General features: G+C 51.1%; 1 long non-coding RNA gene across 1 annotated transcript in view; it reads right to left on the bottom strand.

Moving 5' to 3' along the window:
* Positions 1 to 1,541: 1,541 nt before the first annotated feature.
* The window catches only part of LOC144111910 (uncharacterized), a 33,191-nt gene continuing 18,375 nt past the window's right edge, over positions 1,542 to 16,357 (bottom strand). The window contains exons 2-3 of the long non-coding RNA XR_013310154.1: positions 4,702 to 4,877; positions 1,542 to 2,602 (exon numbers count right to left, since the gene is read on the bottom strand). This is a non-coding gene — a long non-coding RNA (uncharacterized LOC144111910). The remainder of the gene's footprint in view (positions 2,603 to 4,701; positions 4,878 to 16,357) is intronic.

Genomic DNA, 16,357 nt, shown 5'->3' with positions numbered 1-16,357 from the left:
TAATCGGTGGTAACCTCGGAGGCGTTTATCCTGGATGGCACGGCAGTCCTTGCGTCGGCAACTGACAGCTTGTGTTTTGACGCATAAAAGTTCGGTGGTGGTGTCTTCGACTGCAGACAGCTCCTAAGGAAAAAGTTACATTTTTATATAAATTAATAGGAATCTGCGTCCTGCTCAACAAACATCTTATTTCAAGGCTACGTTTTGAAATCAATCCTGATCCCTCCCCGGAGACTAAGACGGCTGACAGCAAGATTAACAGCCTGAAATAGATGAAGGGAGGGGGAAAGCAAGGGACTAGCTGGAGTGGGAGCTTATGTTGGGAAAGATCGGGTTAGGAAGGGAGAGGGGCATAATAGCGAATCTGAGCATTTTCGACAGGGTTAGCCCACCCCTCCCTCCCCCAATAGGAAAGGGGGGATCGAAGGGGGAAATGAGGCGAGATAAAAGGGAGGGCGCCATCCAGGCGCCAGTTTACTGTTTTGAAAATTCAATCTAAGAACCTGCTGATTTTTCTTCTCGTTTACACCTTTTCCCGAATTGTTCTTAGACATTTAACCCTTGCCTTACAAGCCGAAGATACTGTCCTTAGGAGGCAATCGGTTTGTCGGAGTCGGTCAAAATGTGTCCCGAATGACGGTTTAAATGAAATCATTGGTCTCCATTGTGTTATGCAGCCCTTAATTGGTACTTCGCAACATTGTGGTGTTGCTCTTCTCAGGACACGATTGTTTCTCTTTCGCTTGTGCAGTCAGCCAGGCGCGATGTCGTGTGTTTATAAGTTCAGTTCCAAACAAAGGCATTGGCTACGAGCCCGCGGAATATACGTACCATGATATTGAAAGCCCAATTTGCGATATCTATTGATGCAGAATTTTTTAATTACAAAGAAATCTGACATCAATTGACGATTGCGAGGCGTCCGTGCTCACTCCTCGTCTACTTGTCGGGCAATTTTCCTCCGGATTTCTTCTTTAGACTAGAGCCTCCTCAGGTCACTAAGAGCACCTGCTGCACTCGTCAACGCTACGCATGAACGCGCGCAGCACTATCGAAAAAGATGGCGGTATTCAATGACTTTCAAAATATAAGTATTCGAGCTAAATTTTGTACACGCAATATGCCATCTGGGAAGGCCAGGGGCCCTTGCACAACGAAGGCATGCGATGAATAGGACTGGTTGGGCAAGAACATTATGCGCGCAGGAGTAGAGTGAGCATCTGTTAATCGGCTTACCTAGTTTGCAAATAATGTTTCCTATCATATGACCGAAAATCTAGCCGGACGCGGCAGCGGCTGAAAGAAGCACATCTACTGCAGTAGCGGCTTGCCAAACGCTTTATCTGGTTGAACATTAACTGCGCTAAATGCTTTATGGGTTGCTTTTAAACTTCCTTACCACAGGGCATATGGTACGCCATAAATATACTGAATTTAGTGAATAAATGTTCTAAATAAAGAGGAATATGTTTTGCGATAAGTTGCACTGTCAAATTTTGAAAGAGTTTGCGCTGAACGACGGTGGTATTTGAAGTCTCCACTTTATTGGTATCAAAATTATCCACAATACACACCAACAGCTGTTCTGCAGAAAAATCGGTGCACTTAATGCGCTCTGTCTAAGGCTAAAATAGCTCAGATTAATTAGATGTTAATGACTCGAACCTGCAAAGCTCTTGCTAACACCGCCTCGTGGTAACAATGTCGTTCAAAAACGGTGGATGTAAACTTTATATTTCACATATAACCTAATACTTCCCTCGTGTCTGCAATGAATGGATAATTATTTCTGCGTGGAGTGTTGTGCCTCTACCCAGTTTCATCATCACACGCGCGTATTATTAAACAATTCACAGCCTGTGGCCGGAGATGTGCTGTTTGAGGCTCTGGATACTTGAAAACACTAAAGAACATAGACTACAATGAAAGCCTTCAGCGCTTTTATGCGTAAGCATGTGACGGTCTAAATGCCCTTTCTGAATCGTCGAATACGAACACACTTCACATTTGTGGGGTTTTTCGCCTGTATGCCCACGCATGTGCCAAAGAAGGTGGTCACTTCTAGCTGCTGCATAAGGGCACCTGTCGCACTTGTAGGGTCTTTCACCTGTGTGCCTACGCATGTGCCGAACTAGGTCGCCACTTGTAGCCGCTGAAAACGGGCAGTTGTCGCACTTGTAAGGTTTATCGCCTGTGTGCATACGCCTGTGCCGAACAAGCTGGCTATTTGTAACAGCTGCAAAAAGGCAGTTTTCGCACTTGTATGGTTTTTCCCCAGTGTGGGAGGACATATGCCTTTTAAGGTTGCTGGACGTAGCGAACGCCTTTAAGCACAGGGGGCATTTAAATTTCTCTCCTGGGGCGTGCGTATTGATGTGTCTCTTAACATCGGCGTGTTTCGTAGAAGTGTACGGGCAATGGGGGCATCGTAAGGGCTCTCCTGTTATGCCAGGGTTCTGATACTGAACAGAGTTTTCTTCATTCGTAGCCATCGAAGAGCCCTGGTACTTCCAATTTCCATGCATCACACATCCGGGCCGAGAGGTAGACGGCGATTGTAGAACAGAACTCGCAGGAGGGTATTCCGGATTGGATGCAACATCTGAAATCAACGTTGGTAAAAAGTGTACTTTAGGGAAGATCTGATGTTTAGTACCACCACATTAGACATTTTCGTGCAATGGTTCAAAAATGCCACACCATTTGGCACAACGCACTGTAACAAACTGGTGCTAAACAACACACAGTATGTAGACACAGTGAGAAAATGCACCACATCGACGAATACTCAAACTATCAAAAAAATTTCAAGCGAGGACAATGCATTTTAAGCCGCGATACGCGCACAATCGGTAATGCGATTTGGGCTGCCCGGCTTTCAAATGCAGCTCTGATAGCCCTCGGAAGGGGATAGCTTTTTTCGTCCCATTGTGCATAACGCAAATATATAGCTGTGGCAGCGTCTGATGTTTGCGCACTCTGTGTAGCCCCAGGCTACATGTATGCCGATTAAAACGCGGTTACTCTCTTCTCTGGCCACCCTTTAAATTTAGACCGTACAATGGTTGTATCGTTTCGAAGCCCATCAGTTTTGTTTTGTCTTATGGGGTTCACATGCCGATGCGACTCGTGTTATGAGGGATGCAGTAGTGAGGGGCTGCGGATAATTTCGGTCACCTGGGGTTGATCAACGTGCACTGACATCAGGCAGACCAAGGGCCTGTATCATTCCGCCCCCATAGAAATGCGACCAGCGTCGATTTGAACGTAGCCGCAGCCGAGCTCCACATCTGCTGTGCAACCGCGGTGGCGCAGTTACTAGAGAACATTAGAATTCATTCTATATTAACACCACATTATTCAGATCGCCACTTTTGAAATCAGTATTTCATCTGAGTAGATCAATATGTCTACGCACTTCGCACAAAACTAAGAGGCGTCAGAAATTCGTGTGAAATGCTGTAATACACGATCTCAGAAATAAAAAAAATTGCAGCCAAGCCATTCATAAAAAGAAAACTTTACACTGTCGATATGAATGAAAGCCAAAAATACACTGTACAAGTGTTTATAAGAACTATCCAAATTATCACCAATAATGCAACAAAAAACAAAGAGAGAAGCGTACGCAAAGAATACACGTGATTTATCTGGGTTGGAAATATGCATCCACTTCAGTTAGGTGTCAAAGAGCGAGTGAAGTACAAGCTTAAGGGAAAGGAGATATTTTCTGCGTAAACAGAAGAGTTGCCTGGAAATATGTACACAACACCATCTGACGAAATAACTGCTCTCAAGTTTGCGTTTTATCCACAAATGCAGGCCTCTGCTTCGTGTACCTACGTACTACGAAACGACGATGCCAGGGCGAATGGTGTGGCTGATCGGACTCAACTACTCAACTTGGTGGTCATATACATACCCGTTCTCTAAACTTCGAAAAACTACGATATAGCCAGAGAAGCATATTATCCATGGTAGGAAATTCTCTTGAGGTTATGAAAATTCTTGAGAATTTTAATTAAAGCGCTCAAGGCACCTCACAAAGGCGCATTCAAGAGTTCAGAATTCAGACGTAACGTTTTGTGAAACATTAGAGAATAGTATTCACGACTCAGAAGGTTGAATGCGGAAAGAAACCCGCTCTTTACCCGAGCAAAAAGATAAAAACACGCTGCGCAAATTTCCCATATGTGATGAGAACATGAGTTTCCAAGCCTGATTTACTGTGCTGTTCCTATGACACTGCTAAAAATTATACCGCTAAGAAAAATCTCTATACACGCATAAAATCCGTATACACGTATGAGTGCTACCTAGAAGAAGGCTCTACCGCACGACTTCCGCAGCGACAAGTCTGTCTGCGAGCCACGAATGATCTAGGGAACAGAAGATAGTCTTGGGGTCGGACCCTCCCGCGAACATTCAAGTCGCCAGAATGTCGCAGAGGGCGGTTAGAATTTTTTTTTTGTTCCTTGGCTGCTGATTTACGAGTACAGTGTTGCAATATCTCTTTGTACTCTTGTATTTATCAAGTACAGCTTTGTGTGCTGTCGCTCTGTTTTGTAGAAATATGACAAATCTGTAAAATCTCTGAACCGCGTCCCATGTGTAGAAAGCGCGGTTCAGTGAACTCGTTCACTGCGACCCATTCTCGAGGCCGGAAGCGGCGAAAGCGACTTCCCCCCCAATCCCCCTCACCGTTTTTCACTTGGGGGTTAGGTTCCTGCTGAAAGTCCATGGTAATTCCAATTAGGGCTTATGGAGGAGGGGGGGGGGGCGTGGCTGATTCGGCCTAAGGGTTGCTGGTTAACTTCACCACCCGTCCGTATGGCGAAAATCCCCGATGATCTCTTCAGATTACGCCTTGTGAACACCTGCAAGAATGAAAATGATATGTTTTGAAAATTTAAATCTTTGCGATGTAAACCAGGAACGAAATGTTTAGGCGGCACGCGATTGCCTGAAATATATTTTCTCGCGTTGCCCGCGAAGAACCTGAAAAATCCTTTCGTGGTCCCGCGTTTCTGTCTGAGCTTGATTTCACGATCCTTTTTTAATGGGGAGGTAAAATCTTTTTAGGGTCTGGTGTACCCGTAAATTGGTGACACCAGGAGCACATAATCACAGGAAGACACCACTGTCTTTTTAAGTGATTAACTTTCCCTCCTCTTAAAACGCAACCGCTGCAGAGCGCGCTGTCATTGTAGTTATCTGCGCAAAGGTGGTTTTTGCTTTATAGGGTTATCATCCCAAAGCAGCTCAGGATATGAGGGCGTCGTAGTGGAGGGCTTCGGATAATTACGACCACCTTAGATTCGTTATCGTACACTGAAATAATCACAGTGCACGGTCCTCTAGTACTTCGCCTTCATCGAAATGCGACCGCCGTAGCCGGGATCGAATCCGCGTTTTTGGGGTCAGAAGCATAGTTACATAACCACTAAGCCACAGCGGCGGCCTCAGCTGTAAAAAGGCTTTAAACAGAGTGCGTCATTGTCCAAACGAAAAGCCCACCGTATAGGCGAAATAGAAACGCTCCTTCAAGAAGTGGGAGTGGCGCCTCTTTAAAGCATCCACAGGGCCATTCTTGCCAAGAGCGGGCTAGCGCAGGAACTTCTGCAAAAGTTGCAAACCCCATCAGTCTCTCACATGTAGCCTCCACATTCTCCAGCTCTAAACAGTTGCGCTGGTGGTGAATCCCATCAAAAGATCAACCACCATTTATCCAGATGCCAATGGGAAAGAAATGACAATATGCTCTGATGTCTCGCAGAAATAGGGTAGGTGGTGGAGAGGCCATGTGCTGGCGTTAGGCCCTTTTAATACAGTCCTCACTCTCAGAATAATGATGGAGCCGCCGAAGAAATTACATAAAGGTGACCATACACTGACAAATCCTGTCGTGCTGAGAAATGCTCACTTAAAAGTGCAAGAATTTCCTTCGATATTGTCATGAAGTTGTGACTGCAGTCCGTAGAGGAGAAAGGCTGCGAAAATCGTGCCTTAACAAAACTCTTCATTTGGGTTAAATTGCTCCCGCAATAGACAATCACTCAGCGACGGCGTAGCAACAAGGGTTCTCGGAAGTCGTCGAACAGAATACCCGCCGCTGTCAGCCGTGCTCAATTTAAAGCTGATAGCGAATTTTCAAGATACGGTGTGCAAAGTTACTAGATTATTCTGGAACAAAGTAGAGTCACGTCTGCCTGCATGCGATCAGTGGAGATAAATCTGGTCGCGTCTTGCATCGCAAAAAAGAGATAAAGCGGTGCTACAGTAGCTTTGAAGAATGGACAAACACTGCAAAGATTCGCGACTACATAAACTTCTAACGATAAGTGGACGCCTCGCTCGATACGCTGGAGGACACGAAATGAAAGGCTAGCTGTGCAGTGTCTCCTCAACTCTCACCGGGTATCTTGAAAAGGAAGCATAAAACCTGTAATCATAGAATAGGGATGAAAACACCACATCAGAACAAGTAGTGTCAAACGAATATTAAAAAGCAGCGAGCTAAGAAGTGTTATTTCATCGCCTTGCGCAGTTTCAAATAGGAAGACGAAACGCGTTTGGCACATAAAGCTCGCGGAAGGATTTCCGCATGCAGGAAGATGTATTCTGGTTGCAAGAAACCTAAGCTTAATCAAAATAAAACCAAATTTTTGTTTTATTTTAACAAGTCTACTGTAGCGACAGTAAACCTTGAACCCGCCGCGGTGGCTCAGTGGTTATGGCGCTGGGCTGTTGGCACAAAAGACGCGGGTTCGATCCCTGCCGTAGCGGCTGAATTTTGATGGAAGCCGAAATTTTAGAGGTCCGTGTACTGTGCGATATATCGCACACTCAGCACAACTTCAGAACACGGTTGCGCAGGCTGCAATTGTGTAGCGCAGAATGCGCGAGATTTCCTTCATATTTTGCTATCTTTATTAATTTGCTGTGGAAAAAACGCGCAGAAAGTATGTTGCCGCCAGAAATACTGAATCGACAGGTCTCAACCACATCTACTATTTCAATACGTGCACTGGGGCATTAAGAAAGTAAAGTTAGGCCTCGTTATAACGAAGTCAAAGGGGAGCTGCGATTCCTTCGTTATAGCCCCATCTTCGTTATAGGCAGTGTTAGCCGAGCTTCTAGGGAGAGGCGTCGTTCCTTTGTTATTTATGTTATTTCGTTGTAAGCCGTTACGTTATCATGAGGATCAACTGTAGTACTACCTTCGCAAAGGTGTTCTTAGCTAATGATATGACTCGGTGGGATTTATAATTTCCTTGGATGGCGCAAGTGGAAGGAAAACCTATTCCAGATAACGCATATCTCTTATTTTATAACTTTGGTTCAAGTAACTTGTTAATAAATCCGCATTTTACACTGCGTTCTCAGCTGTCTCTACATTTATTCGTACAAGTTTTACGTAAGCTGGCACGCTATTGGTGGATCACTTGCCTCTTGGTTTGCCAATTTTAACACCCCACCCAGTGCTTACGTACTGGTTCACAAAACCGAAAGGCTCCACTGCTTTTGATTGGATCCAGTACAATATACACGAAAGAAAGGTCTGCATATCATGAAAATCAATCTGGTTCATCCGCATTCAGAAGAAAAAGTAGACCCTTTTATGAAAGGGAAAAAATTCGTGAATTCATGCGCCTCTCTGAACACTGGCGTCAGTAATTGTAATACAAGCAACGCTTTTTTGCTTCTATGCCTTCAAGCAATCCGGTTCTTACGTAAACATTTATCACTTAGGTTCGAGTCAGTGGTGCACTAGAAAACTGCGAGCGTTCCCCTCAATTCCCTTTTTGTAACGACTTGATCTTTGTAAAGATTTTTTTGGTCGTACACTATTTCCGAAAGCTAAAATAATGAGGATGATGAATCAACTTTTGCTGGGCCCTAAATAAATCGGTGGTGCACGCAGGTGCTAGACGGGGTGGTTCCCTATTTACGGGACCCATATATTCCATGCGGCTGCTAGCCCCTCTCCGTCAGTGCGAGCTGAATCGGTAGGGCGGGGCTGGATAACAAGGTCTCCCATCGCTCAAGGGGTTGACGATTGGTGGTGCTGGCGGGAAGGGAGGAGGGGGGTCTTGATTTCCGTGCACTCTGCCAAGACGTGCGGCTGGGTGTCCTTTTCTCTTTTCCAGAAAGGACAGAACATATCGTGTTCCGCAGGGTACGTGCGGTTCATCAGTACGCATGCGCAAGCGATCCCGTCTGCGCTCGACGCAGGATCGTCTGTTCTTGCCTGGTGAGTTTAGGGTGTGCTTCTGGCAGTCTGCACCTTTAATCTCGGTACATCCGGGTAATGTCCCGAAAGCTGATAACCGGGTGCGGCTGCTCTTCCGGCTCGTGCTCGGCCCGGTTGACATTTCTCGGTCATGGTAGTCGGCGATGATGTTGCCTGCTACTTGCGACTGAGCCGGGACCAGCACGAGCTATATGGCTCTACCCGGAGGCTTGCACTTGGATAGAATGACTCGGGCCGCAGATAAGATTATCCCCCTGCGGAAGCTTCCGTAGGCAGTCTTTGAGTCGGTGACCACGGTGTCCAGGATCGGCTCTGCGAGTGCGAGGGCCACGGCCGCTTCTTCGGCAACTGCGGGGTCTGTTTTCTTCAGGGACGCGCTGACGATCAGCCTGTTTTTTGTCGTAGGCACCACCGCTGCACGGTGACTGCGTTTTCGGAGCGAAGCCTCCGCGTAGAGGACCCTGGGGTTCTCTTTCAGCTTTGGAGCTATGGCTCTGGCCCGCGCGGTGCGCCTCTCGTCGTCCTCCCCCGGCGTCATGTTCCGGGGAAGGAGTTTAGTCGGAATGGTTGTTTTCCAGGCATCCGGAAGGGCCGCGTTAATGGGTACTGGCTCGATCTGCCATCCTATCTTGGGTAGGACGGCTCGTCCGTGTTCCGTGTGACTCAGTTGGATTCTCTGATTAGAGAGGTGGGCTTCGATGAGCTCCTCCACCTTGTTGTGGGTGCCCATGTCTAGCGGTCTTTGCGTGGACGAGTGTATGGGCATGCCCAGTGCTTACTTCGTCGCCTTACGAAGAATCGTGCTTAGGGTGTCCCTTTTCGCCTTCGTCAGCTAGAGGTACGGAGCGGAGTAGGTAACCCGCGACATGACGAACGCGCGTACCGGGCGCATGGCATCGTCTTCTTTAAGGCCTCGGTTTCTGTTAGATACCCTCCGAATGATACTAAATATCTGTTCGGTTGTCATCTTTATATTTGTGACTGCGGTGTGTGCCTTAACGTCGTTCTGAAGTAGTCGGCCGAGAAGCCTAATCTGTTGTGTTGGCTTGATGGCCGTTCCGCCGATGGTGATGATCACGTTCGGCGGCAGCTCCTTGAATTTTCCCGGTTGGATCATGAGCAGCTCTGATTTCTGGGGAGCGCAGCTCAGTCCGCACAACTTTGCGTACTCGTGCACGGTAGTTGCCTCCCACTGCAAGGCTTCATCCATACAGGCATGGAACCCGGCTCGGGCCGTCCACACAGTAATATCGTCGGCGTAGAAAGTGTGGTCCATGCCTTCTATTCGCTTGAGGAGATCAGGAGGGCCAGATTAAAGAGCAGGGGCGACAAGACCGATCCCTGAGGGGTGCCCCTATTGCCGACCTTTACAGGGTCCGACTTCTCCTCCCTATCCTGATGGTCGCCGTTGGGTTTGACAGAAAATATTTTATGTGCTCCTAATGTCTTTCGGCCACACCTGGTCTTATTCAGACTGCAACACGCTCACGTGGGACACATTGTCAAACGCTCCCTTCAGGTTGAGGGCGTGTATCCCGCGCTTCGCGTGCCTCATTGCCGGTTTGACGACCAGTTCGTGGAGTGGGATCATCGCGTCTTGAGTGCTGAAATGTTGCCTGAAGCCGTACATCACCTGCGTCATCTGATCCGTTCCTTCAAGGTGCTTCTGCAGCCGGCGAAGAAAGATGCGCTCCATCACCTTTCCCACGAACGACGTGAGGGAGATGGGCCGCATGTTGTCTATCGTGAGGGCCTTGCCGAGGTTTGGAGTGAAGCGGACCTGGGCGTCTTTCCATTCCTGCGGCAACCGCGAGCTCTCCCAGGCTTCCTTGATGTGCTCTAAGAGGGTGCGCTTGTCCGCTCATGTTGTTGAGTAGTTTGTTAGACATGGCGTCGCTTCCGGGTGAACTTGTCTTGTTACTTTCATCTAACGCTGTCCACAGTTCCGTCATGGTAAACGGCCGGTCCAGCTGCTCGTTGTCGTGTCCGTCGTACCTCTCGGGCACCGGGTACTGGCCCTTCTCTATCTTTGGGTAGTTCGCCTCCAGGAATGATCAAGGCTTCCGTATGGAAGCCGAAACGTCTTCGTTTTAAACAACAACCTTTTGGTCGGCGTTCCTTTTTCTTCAGTCATGAGTCTTTCAGGAGTCTGCGGCCGTCTCCCTTGTACGTGTTCAATACTTTCGCGAGGGCGCGATTGGTCCCAGTTTTGCTAATCAGCGGGTCGATCAGATGCCTCAACAGACACCACGTCTAGCACGTCGAGAGCTTGCCCTGCGGACCATCGCAGGTCTTCAGCCAATTCTCCCTACATAGTTTGGCCGCGTGCTCGGCGATCTGTTTGTTCAAGACTGCAATGCGCTTCACCAGCTTTCTGTTGTGTCTCTGACGCTGCCACTCCCGCGTTAACGAGTGCCGGGCCGCCCACATGTGGGCGAGTCTGGCGTCCACATACGGTGTCTGTGACGTCGTTGCAATTTCTTGGATAAATGTTTGGAGGGCCATCTTCTGGTCCTTCGCCCATTAGGTGTAGGTCTGTTGTGTTCCTTCCTCAGACGCCTCTTCTTGATCTTGAGTAAACTTTGTCATCTTGCCCGAATCCGTGATCCGCGCAGTCCCCATAACAGCATGATCACGAGAGCCTCGGATCGTGATGCCGATCAAGCTGCAGTCAGACCGCAGGTCCACATCTTCGCTTTTCCAGGAGACATCTAGCGTGCCCGACAACCACGACAGGTCTGGCGTGTTGTCCCTCGTGGCACTGTTGCCTCTTCTGCTGGTTACGTCCGGCTCGTTCAGGAGCGCCATCTCGTGATACTCCATTGCTTTGGCCGATGCTTTTCCTCTCTTGGACTTAACCATACAGCCCCACGCTGTGTGACGGGCATTAAAGTCACCGAGGAACAGGAGCGGCCTTGTCCCCTCCAGCCCGTTCGCCTGGCTCAGGATGCGGTCAAATTCGTACTGCCGCTGTGACGGCCGGCAGTACGCGCTGATTACAAATAAATTGTCCGAGCTGCCAAATTTTCTGGCATGCATTTCGACCAGCGTGTGCTCGCACCCTCCCTGCGCCTTGATATGTTCAGTTGCCGCCACCTTGCTGCGTACGAGCATCGCCGTTCCGTTCTCCGTGGGGTCCGTGTAAGTGACGTACCCTGGGAGTCTTGATTTCCTGTTTGTTTCCTGTAGAGCAATTACATCGGGCTTGTTTTCTTGCCCGTCAACGTGTAACATTATTTCTGCTTCTTTGTTGCAAGCCCCACGGCAGTTTCATTGGTAAACTACGGTGGCGTCCCCCCCCCCCCCCCGGTCTTCTTCTTGTGTCTTTTACTTGGCCTCTGAATCATACTTCTTGGACGTCTTGAGTCGATTGCGCCTTCTCGCGATCGCGTCTTTGATTTTTTTGGTCCGCTCATTTTTCACGGACGCGAAGCGGTTCCTTACCGATGTTGAGCCTACTTTTGTCGCTAGGAGCTTGCGTCTCACCGATGGCTTGTCAGGCTGACTTTCTAAAGCTTCGATTCGGGCGTCCATTTTGCCTAGCCTTGTGTTATGTTGGGAAATTGCAACCAAAATGGCCGTCAGCTCTTCTCGCGGGATCTGTGCCGTTGTCGTGGTCGCGATTTCTGCGGTCGGCGCTTCCTCACCGCTCGCGGGGTTCTCTTCGGCGTCCATCCCCTCTTGATTATTTGATGAACGCTGTGTGGCCCCAGCCTCTCCCGCTGCCCGCTCTAGGCGGGGCGAGGGGGCCCCTCCGCGGCCCCCTGCGCAAGCCTGCGGCGTTGCTTGCCGCCGTGCGGTTGTTTTGAGGTCTTGCATTTGCCGAGCTGCCGTTACTCTCCAGCGTTTTGATCTGATTCATATGCGTATTCGGGCGTACTGCTCCTGGATCTTAGCGTTTTGGCGCTCTATGAACCTGTTAAGCTATATCACTTCGCTACGGTCTTTTGCGGATTCGCTTGTGGGAAAAGGGATTGAGAGCAATGAGGGCTTTGAATTCGGTGTCGCTGGTTCGAGCGACGGGCGACCAGTTGTCTCCAGCCCACGCTTTTCTCGGTGATCTCTCGGCGTCCGGTTGACTCGCTCGGGGCCCTCGAACTGGCCCGGATCTCGAACTGGCCCGGAAGCGCGAGCGCCGGTTGCCGCAGCCGTTGCCGCCCCCGGATAGTGTATTCGATCGGAGCGACTGTGGCGGCCGTTTTCGCCGCCACTGTTTTTGCTGCTGTAGCCTGGCGTGTGTGACCGCCCAGTTATTTCAAAGAGCTACATCGGGGTCCGCCTGAAGGACCTCTATTGTCTCGGTTCCTTCTCCCGGCGTGTTCTTCCTCCGATAAGGTGTTTGTATGGTCTAGTCGGTACATGGTATTAACTGAAGGCACAGGGCACGAAGGACGCGGCATAGAAGGAGACATACAAAGCGCTGTGTTCCTCCGCTCGGCGCCGTTTCCAGCTACGATGGCGGACGACGTAGGGCATCTTGAAGCGTGCTTTGCAGGCCTTATTCGCGGTCTGGTGTTTGCCTCCGCACAAGCCACACTTCGGGACACACTTGTGCTCTTCGGCGGGGTTGGAGACTCCGCACCCTCTGCAGATCGTGTTCGAAGGATCCGCGCACACGTCCATTTTGTGGCCCACTCTTCCGCACGCATAGCATACGTCGACTTCTTTTCTGCGCAACGTGCACTCCGTGAGCAGATTACCGTATCTCACATAATGTGTACTTTTTGCCCTTAGAAGGCAATGACGACTGATCGGGTCTTACCGATTCGGTTCGCCTGTAGGGCTGTTGGGTGAAGCTTGCGCACTACATTGCCCTGATTCTCCTGGGCCGTATAGTCGTGCGGGATGCCCTTTATGATGCCCTTCATCATGCCGTGGGGGGCCGCTTCGTAGGTACTTGTTTCGTGCACCGTGCCGCGTATGTCGATTATTCCTGCTCGAGCGTACAGGTCGGAATGCTCTCTTTTTGGAGATGCTCACCACGACGGTATTCTGCTGGAGGTTGGGGCACATGACGTCCTGACATGCTTCATTGGCCGGTATCTGTGTCGCGGCCGCAATTGCACGACTTAGTTCAACGCGGGTCACGTCGCTCACGCGAAGCCCGCCTCGTGGTTTTAACACAATCTTTATGTCGCCGCGCGGAGTCTGACATGCGCGCGCCCTTCATCAATTTGCCCTTATTTACACGTTCCGGCCTTAAGTGAAGTTATCGCTGCCAGTGGCGCCACCGCCGTGGCTGTTGCTTCGGCAGTTGACATCATCCGTGGCCTTGGCGCCATCTTGGCTCGTTTGAAGCACGGGATTTTCCAGGCAGTTTTCCAGCCTTGTAATCTTGTGCACTGGTCTGGCGGAGTTTCGATGCCGTCCACCTCTACACACATACTGGTAATCATCTTAGGTCAATGCTCACTTGCCTAATCTCCGATGGTTCGATGTTCCGCTGGCTGCTTCACCGAGGCTCGGGCTGGGCCTATCGCTCCCCCGCTAAGGCCGAAGTCGACGTTAGGCCCAGCAGCGGACGCTCCTCTCGGCAGACAAAGTCCTCTAAATTCGGGAAAAGCGGTCCTCTACGTCGGAATTTGGTTTCCCGGTGGTCCACAAAACTTCATGTATCCGGTCGATGCACTTTAAGGTTTGACTAAAAAAAGCGGAAGTTAAAAGAAGAAAAAAAATTGGCTATGGTTTAGCGCTGGTTAACCCTAGTTGAATTGCGGAAACTTCCTTTCCTCTGCACGTCGTTTACGCAGCGTCTCATTCCCACGCTTTCGAGAATTCAAGCCGGTCTCTTCCACAGCTGAGGAGTCACTCCGGGACGTGGCATGACTTCCAGCCGCATCTTCGTTACGACGCTTCTCGAGTCGTGCGCCGCGTTCTTCTTGCATCTGTTAAGCGCGTTGTCTCTTCCTCGTTCTGCCGTTCTCGCGTCTCTTTAACGCTCTCCAAAACGACTGGTGGTGGTAGTGGTTTTATTAAAAATAATAGTAAAAAGGAAGGAAAAAATTTTTGCTAGCCCCGGCATCTGCCATCGATACTGAAGCACCTGAGCTGGGGCAGCGGAAATAAAGGACAGCAGGCAGAATGGAGAAATGAAATGAAAGAGGTGAGGGGACAGGAATAGAGGAGAGGGGGAGAAGTAATATGTACAAACTATTTACACAATAAGAAATGTGTCCAGGTTGTGCGCGTGATTAGTTCAATTTAGAGGAATTAAATCACACACGCGCACAGCACTGTGTAGGTTACAACTGGAGTGGGGCGTGCAGTTATTAATCGTTCAAGGTAGAGCTCGCGGAGCGTTCGGTCACTGCGTGTAACTACCTGACGGAGAACAGACGGGACGTCAAGCCCGTGTGTTCGAGGAATGCACAGAGGCTCACTAAAGTTCGCTCACGAGTGCGCGCACTGCCCTGCGGCCACAATAGCGTCTTGATGGAGTCTGGTAGTATGCCCTGCGCCCTATAGGCCGCGAGCATATCGCGAGGAGCATCGGCGAACGCGGAGCAGCGAAGGAGCAGATGTTCTAGTGTTTCCACTGCACCGCATCCGTCACACACATCACTCGTCGCGATTCCGTGACGCACCCGTCGTTCCCCGGGCCACACGCAGCCAATGCGCGCGCGGAGGATCATTGCACGTTGTGACCGTGTAAGTGCGCGACAGCCGGTGACACTGTCGATGCGCTCACCTCCCGCGATGCGTGGGTCGGGGTGCTGCTTTCGGAGACGGTCGTGAATGGCCGCACGCACGTCCTCCAGCGCAAGGGGCAGATCGCTGGCAGGTAGTTGGTGTGCAGCGGTCGCGAGGTCGTCAGCTTCTTCGTTGCCGGCGATGCCGCAGTGACCGGGCACCCACTGTGCACGCACGGCACAACCTCTCTGCGCGAGGCGCTCGATGCTCGAGCGAATTTCCCGCACAAGTGGGGTACCGCGGCCGTTAGATTGCAGGCGGCTGAGGGCGGCGCGGGAGTCGCACAGCAGAGCACTCCTGGGCGGCGGAGGGCCGAGGGTGAGCAGCAGGTCCAGCCCGAGCCGGATCCCCATCAACTCCGCTGTGGTGGAGGAGCCCAGGAAGGCTGCGTGTTGCTGGCTGTGCAGTCGCAGGGCGGGGATGGTGGCCGCCGCAGCAAGGGAGCAGCTGTCGCGGGCCACTTAGCCGTCGGTATACACGAGGAGATGGTCCTGGAGCTCCTCGTGTATGACGGCTCTGGCCAGCTGCTGCACAGCGCAGAGGGGTGTGCTCCGCTTTCCTGCGATGCCGACGATCTCTCGCTGTACCTCCGAGGCAGCAGGCCAGGGCGCGCAGGAGCCGTAGGGGGGTGGGCCTTGGGTCAATTGCTCATACTCGGGCATCGCCGCGCCCATTCGTGAGCGCGGGTGCGAGCGCATACGCTGCAGCAGCGAGCCGCCGTCCGGTGCGCGGTGAAGCCGGTCGATGTGATTCAGTGCCCTGCGCGCTGCTTGGAGCTCAAGGGGCCACGCTCCTGCCTCGGCCAACGTTGCGGCGCACTGCGAGTTTTTGGGCAGGCCTAGGCACACGCGCAGGGACTTGCGGTGCTGAAGCTCGAGCTTCTTCCAGCACGGCTTGCGCACCGTGACGAGCGGCAGCGCATAGAGCACCGCCCCCAAAGCTGCGGTATTGTATAGACGCAGCGCGGCTTGCTGGGAGAAGCCCTGGCCTCGAGCGGTGAGCTTGTGCACGGCGGCGGTGATCCTCTTCATCTGCAGACAGGCCTTGGTCGCCGCGGGGCGGAAGGAAAGGCGCCAGTAGATGTCCAGGCCAACTTACCGCACCGATTTACGCCAAGGAATCGGAGTCCCGTCCAGTGACAGTGGCGCAAGGTGCGCGCGCGAGCGCGAAACGCAGGCCATGGCCACCGATTTGTCGGCGCTCAGCGACAGACCAAGTCCGCGCAAGCTGGCATCGATTGCGGTCAGGGCTCTCTGAAGGCACCCCCGCACGCGGAACGCCTCGCCCGGTGGTCCCCGGCACCACAGAGCTATGTCGTCTGCATATATGGACATGTATACATGATGTCGCCCGCTCGTGTTGAGGGAGGCCGGCACCACCGACATGGCCACATTAAACAGAAATGGTGATAGG

Source organism: Amblyomma americanum, unplaced genomic scaffold, assembly GCF_052857255.1.
Source record: "Amblyomma americanum isolate KBUSLIRL-KWMA unplaced genomic scaffold, ASM5285725v1 scaffold_13, whole genome shotgun sequence".
Classification (NCBI taxonomy): Eukaryota; Metazoa; Arthropoda; class Arachnida; order Ixodida; family Ixodidae; genus Amblyomma; species Amblyomma americanum.
Note: the sequence above shows the minus strand (reverse complement) of the source record. Positions and strands in the feature narration are given on the sequence as shown.